We start from the raw sequence: 5,811 nt of genomic DNA on the forward strand, positions 1-5,811 counted from the left end.
AGCTAGTGGAGGTGATGGAATTCCAGTGGAGCTATTTCAAATCCTGAAAGATGATGCTGTGAAAGTGCTGCACTCAATATGCCAACAAATTTGGAAAACTCAGCAGTAGCCACAGGACTGGAAAAGGTCAGTCTTCATTCCAATCCCAAAGAAAGGCAATGCCAAAGAATGCTCAAACTACCGCAAAATGCACTCATCTCACACGCTAGTAAAGTCATGCTCAAAATTCGTCAAGGCAGGCTTCAGCAATATGTGAACCGTGAACTCCCAGATGTTCAAGTAGGTTTTAGAAAAGGCAGAAGCACCAGAGATCAAATTGCCAACATCCACTGTATCGTGGAGGAAGGAAGAGAGTTCAGGAAAAAAAATATATTTGTGCTTCATTGACTATGCCAAATCCTTTGATTGTGAGGATCACAACGAACTGTGGAAAATTCTGAAAGAGATGGAAATAACAGACCACCTGATCTGCCCCTTGAGGAACCTGTATGCTGGTCAGAAAGCAACAGTCAGAACTGTACATGGAACCACAGATTAGTTCCAAATAGGAAAAAGAGTACGTCAAGGTTGTATATTGTCAACATGCTTATTTAACGTATATACCGAGTACATCATGAGGAACGCTGGTTTGGAAGAAGCACAAGCTGGAATCAAGATTGCTGGGAGAAATATCAATAACCTCAGATATTCAGATGACACCTCCCTTATGGCAAAAAGTGAAGAGGAACTAAACAGCTTCTTGAGGAAAGTGAAAGAGGAGATTGAATAGATTTACTTGAAGCTCATAATTCAGAAAACCAAGATCATGGCATCTGGTCCCATCACTTCATGGGAAATAGATGGGAAAACAGTGGAAACAGTGTCAGACTTTATTTTTATGGGCTCCAAAATCACTGCGAATGCTGATTGCAGCCCTGAAATTCAAAGACGGTTACTCATTGGAAGGAAAGTTATGACCAACCTAGACAGCATTTTAAAAAGCAGAGACATTACTTTGCCAACCAAGACAGTCAAGGCTATGGTTTTTCCCGTGGTCATGTATGGATGTGAGAGTTGGACTGTGAAGAAAGCTGATCGCCGAAGAATTGATGCTTTTGAACTCTGGTGCTGGAGAAGACTCTTGAGTGTCCCTTGGACTGCAAGGAGATCCAACCAGTCCATTCTAAAGGAGATCAATCCTGGGTGTTCATTGGAAGGACTGATGCTAAAGCTGAAACTCCAATACTTTCGCCACCTCATGGGACGTGTTGACTCACTGGAAAAGACCCTGATCCTGGGAGAGATTGGGGGCAGGAAGAGAAGGGGACGACAGAAGATGAGATGGCTGGATGACATCACCGACTCGACGGACATGAGTTTGAATGAACTCTGGGGGTTTGTTTTGGACAGAGAGGCCTGGTATGCTGTGATTCATGGGGTTGTAAAGAGCTGCACACGACTGAGTGACTGAACTGAACTGAATCTCAGGGTTCCTTACCAGTTACATCAGGGATCTCGAAGTTCCTATAGAGTTTCAATAGTAGAGTCAGCCCTCTTCTTGAGTTGAAGCATGTAACTCGACTTTCATCTCGATTTGTAAAAGGTGGGTCATGCCTCCTTTAGAATTTTGAGAGGGAACTCAGTATTTCTCTCGAGGCACTGCAAGGGAAAAAGGCCTTATCCCGCTTTGAAGGGGGAATCTCGTGGTCTTTCTTGAGTACCATCGGGACCATTGGAATTCCTCTTGAGTTGTGACCAGGGACCTCAGGGAAGCTCTCCTGTTGCCTCAGGGAAGTCAAGTCTCCTTTCGAGCTGTGAAGGGTAGTGCGGTATTGTTCTCGAGTCATTGCTGGGGAAAAGGGTCTCATGTTGTGTTGATTCGGGAAACTCATGTTTCCTCTCCATTTGTGACAGGTATCTTGGGACTCCTACTGAGTTTCATCTGGGAGTAGGGCCTCGGCTCGTGTTGAGGCATAGAACTCCAATTTCCTCTCAAGTTGTTAAAGGGGTGTCAGGTCTCCTGTCCAGTTGAGGTGGAGAACTGGGACTTCCTAGAGGTGCAATAAGGGAGTCAGACCTCCCTTTGTGTTGTGAGGGGATACTCAGGGTTCCATTAGAGTTGGTGCATGGGAATCAGGCCTTATCTCGAGTTGAGAGTGTACTTGGTGTCCTTTCAACTTGCAGCAGGAACCTTGGGGTTCCTCTTGAGTTTCAATAGGTGAGAAAGGCCCGTCTTTAGGTGCAATAGGAAAGGCGGGATTCCTTTCGAGACCAAGGAGGAGATTCAGCCCTCATCTCGAGATGAGGTGGGGAACTCAGGGCTCTTATTGCATTGCGGCAGGAAACTCGGGATTCCTCTCAAGAGGCGATGGGTATCTCAGGGATAATCTTGAGTTACATAAAGGAAGTCAAGCCTTGTTTCGAGTTTTAAGAGGGAACTTGGGATTGCTCTTGAGGCGCTGCAGGGGAAAAGGGCCTCAGCTCACTCTGAGTGGTGAATCTCAGGGCTTTTCTCAGGTTGCGGCAAGAAGCGTGGAGTTCCTCTCCATCTGCGACGGGGACCTCAGGGAACCTGTCATGTTGCCTCAGGAAAGTCAAGTCTCCTTTCCAGTTGTGAGGGGCAGCTCGGGATTGATCTCAAGTCACTGCAGTGGAATTGGGCCTCATCTCGCATTGACGGTGAAATACCGTGGTGTTCCTTTTTTTTTTTTTTTAATTTAAAAAATAAAATTTAATCCCGTGTAACACTACTTTATAAAAATGTTTTTCCTTAGGTTTGAGCAGATAAGGGCACTTCATACCATTGTTTCTAACATTTGAAATATTTGATTTTTAAAAAAAGCAATGTTAATAGAAATGATGAGTTTGGGCTTTATGCTCCATTTTGAATATATGGGAAGGTCATTGATTTAAACAAGAAATTAGTGTTTTGTGTGAATTTTTTTAAAGTAGAATTCAGTCCTTTTGCTTCTATGTATCATTAAAAAAAACACCACTGATGCTATCAAAAGGTTCAGCACCCAAGTCTTAACTTTTATGCATGTGCCAGCTGTGCTTATTGCTCTGAAACTGCACGGAACATACTTCTTCTTCTAGTGTATATTCCTAATTGAAAGGAACATGCAGTTCTTAGGGAACTCCAGGTCCAGAACTTTATAAAACGGGTTGCTAGAAACAATCATTGTGGGAGGCTATTAAAATAAAAAAAAAAGACAATTTAAAATACTTGATTACAGAGTAAAAATAACTTTGAGAACCTTAGCGAAAAGGAAAACGCAAGCATCTGCGGTTCAGGATTCCATCCAACATTTCAAGAATCAAAGAATGACTGGTTCCTACCTCTCTAAAACAAAATAAGTCATTTTAAAAGCTAAAGAACCCATGTTAACATAATTTGATCATAAAGTCCGAAGTCCACAATTCAATTTCCTCAGCTAATTCAAAACACTGCGAACACAGTACATAAAGGAAACAAAAGTATTAGTCGCTCAGTCGTGTCCAACTTTTTGCGACCCCATGGACTGGAGCCCGCCAGGCTCCTCTGTCCATGGGATTCTCTAGGCAAAAATACTGGAGTGGGTTGCCATTTCCTCCTCCAGGGGACCTTCCCAACTGTATACAAAGGAGACTTCATTAATGTGCATTAGAGGATACCCCAGGTTAACCTGTTATAGAAAACTGTCTCTTGAGTCTTCAAATTCTGTACCAATTCTATACCTCTGGTTGGCCGATTGCTTGTTTCTTTATTTAGGTTTTAAGGTGAATGACCTGGGGCTATCTGTTTCCATCAACCTGACTGTGAATCTAAAGGCACAGTTGAAATGTCTATTTTTCTTGCTATCCTCAGAAGAGACTGCTGCAAATCTACTCTATGATTCTCATTCTTTTCAGCTTACAATACAAATAGCTTATTATTTTTGCAACCTATGTCTTATAATAAAGCAGTGCTGAAAAATTAAATAGAAGAAAGTTCAGTTGCCATATAGGCTACGAAAATGATTTGCTGGTGATGATTTTTAAGCTTGATTCTAAATAGATTTATGAAGAATGGCACCTGGAAAGACGTGGTTCAAATTTGGCTATTTAAGGTATCTGGAAATTATAGGCTCACTCTCCCTAAAATTTCAAAACGTGTAGCGCTTAGGCTTTTAAAGGTATAGCAGTGATAAAAGCTTTCATAGTCATTTTTAAAAAGCAACACTTCATAGTTTTCTGTCTCCAATGGTTCTCTAATATACTTGTAGAAGTAAGGCAACAGAAAACCAAGAATAAAAATAGCTGAGCTATCCACAGTTGGCGTTCCTGCTTACTTGCCCTGTTCAAAGAAAGGAGGAGACACCATCTTGCAACAGAGGCTTCACAGACAACTGGGCTTCTCCAGTGAACAGAGGCTTCATAGACAACTGGGCTTCTCCAGTGACAGCCGGCATTTGATGCCCCATATCTCCTGGGTCTTCTTGTTGCCAGTGGTCGGCCTGGCGATGGTGGTGAAATGGGCGCAATTAATCTGTAGATGAGGGAGGGCTTCCTTTAACAGCTGAAGGGTACCATCTGGCACGATGCCAAAGACTTGTAGTGTTTTTAATGTGGGAATCTCTCCAAGTTCAAGTAAAGTTTCAGGTATTATGTCATAGCACCGACTGAGTGATAGGTGTTGGAGGTAGTTGAGTTGGTAAAATTCTGGAAAGCAGTCATTTTTCAGCATGACACTATCGCTTAAGTCTAGGTGGACAAGATTGGGACATCTTCCAACTAAGGTAGAGACATCTGATCTCTGCAGATTCTTTCGGTACCCGCTGAGATTCAGCTGGGTGAGGGTCTCTGACACATGTGCAACAGCCACCTGTACATGCTTTTCAGTGAAATCATAGCACCAAGAGAGGTTCAGTTCATCCAATCTGGAACAGCTGCTCAGCAAAATCTTCAGGGCAGATTCAGAGAATCCAGAACACCCAGAAAGGTTTAGTCGCAGTAAATTTGTGTTCTGAGCAAGATTACTGAAATGTTCAACTAACGGTTGGTCCATAAAGGATCGTGGACAGCGGAAGGCAACCACCCCTCGGGACAAGAGCCGACCAACCACATCTGGGTAGAGGTTTCTGCCCGCGAGGTCTACAGTCTGCCAGAGAGACTCGTCAAACGCTAGATGATACCATCTCTTACAAACACTGGAGACTTTCAGGAGTTCAGGGAGGCACAGACAGGAAAAGATTCCTAAGAGCAGCTCGTCTGGAAGGGAGTGCCAAGAAACACCTGGAAAGTTCTCTCGGTTTAGCTTAGGTCTGTGGACAATCACAAAGTCCTTATCATTCCCTTTGCTTTTCAGCCGTTTTCGTGGGGGGCTCTGTGGGTGGCCCAGGTTTGAAAGCAGTTCCTGGGGGATGTTCTCATTGTCCACCTCCTCCTTCTCCAGGGCGGAGACCCCCATTCCTGAAAGCAGTTCAGAAGTCTTGCTAGAATCCCATCCCCACGTGAAACTGGTGGTAACATTGCTACTCTGGTCGGGTATCTCCTGGAGGTGTTTCCTGTGCATGGCGTTAGCAGGTTCGGGAGTTTTAAATGCATGCATTAATTACAAAGGTGCCCGCCTCCCGGATTCCGCTTTGGCGCGCGACGGCGCAGTGCGTGCGGCCACCGGCTCCCGTGGTGTTCCTTGTGTTGGGTCGGGAAGATTTGCCTTCCTTTAGAGTTGTGACGGGGACCTCAGGGAACCTCACGTGTTGCCTCAGGGAAGTCATGCCTCCTTTAAAATTATGAAGGGTACTTCGGGATTTCTCTTGAATCGCTGCAGGGTAGTAGGGTCTCATCTCAATTTGAGGAGGGAAACTCAGG

At 44.2% G+C, this 5,811-nt stretch overlaps 1 pseudogene; it reads right to left on the minus strand.

Annotated features, from left to right (window-relative positions):
• Positions 1-4,280: 4,280 nt before the first annotated feature.
• LOC129550007 (S-phase kinase-associated protein 2 pseudogene) lies at positions 4,281-5,548 on the minus strand (annotated as a pseudogene).
• Between the last annotated feature and the right edge of the window lie 263 nt (positions 5,549-5,811).

This window comes from Moschus berezovskii, chromosome 21, assembly GCF_049115385.1.
Source record: "Moschus berezovskii isolate FMDL1 chromosome 21, NW_MosBer_1.0, whole genome shotgun sequence".
NCBI classification, from domain to species: domain Eukaryota; kingdom Metazoa; phylum Chordata; class Mammalia; order Artiodactyla; family Moschidae; genus Moschus; species Moschus berezovskii.